Below are 911 nucleotides of genomic sequence, written 5' to 3'. Positions count from 1 at the left end.
GGCCAGTACATTTTTTTTGTTTTTTTTTTTTTTTAATACTGCTTCAATTTCATTGGCTGTAATCTGTCTATTCAGATTTTTTTTTTTTAATTCTTCCTGATGTGGTTTTGGAAGATTGTGTTTTTCTAGGAGTCTGTCCATTTCATCCAGATTGTCCAGTTTATTGGCATATAGTTGTTCATAATATTTTCTTAAAATTCTTTGTATTTCTGTGATATCAGTTACTTTTCCTGCTTTGTTTCTGATTTTATTTATTTGAGTCCTCTCTCTTGATATTATCACACTGATTACTGTTGTTGTTATTTTAGTTTTTTTCTTTGCTTCTCATATTTAATGTCAATGATCTGTATCCACAGACAGTAATTTATTTTTTCATAATCTTTTATCTTCATTATTTATTTTTTAATTGAATTTATTAGGGTGACATTGGTTCACAAAACCATACAGGTTTCATGTATACAACTCAACAAAACATCATCTGCACACTGCATCGTGCCCCGCCGCTCAAAGCAAAGTCTCTTTCCATCCCCATTCTACCCCCCTTTGCCCACCTCCACCTACCACCCACACCTTTTTCTCTCTGGCCATCACCACACTGTTGTCTATACCTATGGGATATTATATATATATATTTTTTTTTTTTCTTGTTTAATACCGCCACCTTTTTTCACTCAGCCTCCCTATCCCCATCCCCTCTGACAGCTGTCAGTCTGTTCCATGCATCCATATCTCTATTTTGTTTGTCAGTTTATTGTGTTCATTAGATTCCACATGTACATGAGATCATGTGATACTTGTCTTTCTCTGACTGGCTTATTTCACTTAGCGTAATTATCTCCAGGTCCATCCATGCTGTCATAAAGCATATTTCTATTGAATGAATTTCTCATTTTAGATATTCTACTTTTCAT

Source organism: Myotis brandtii, unplaced genomic scaffold (genome assembly GCF_000412655.1).
Source record: "Myotis brandtii unplaced genomic scaffold, ASM41265v1 scaffold148, whole genome shotgun sequence".
In the NCBI taxonomy this organism is placed as follows: Eukaryota; Metazoa; Chordata; class Mammalia; order Chiroptera; family Vespertilionidae; genus Myotis; species Myotis brandtii.
Note: the sequence above shows the minus strand (reverse complement) of the source record.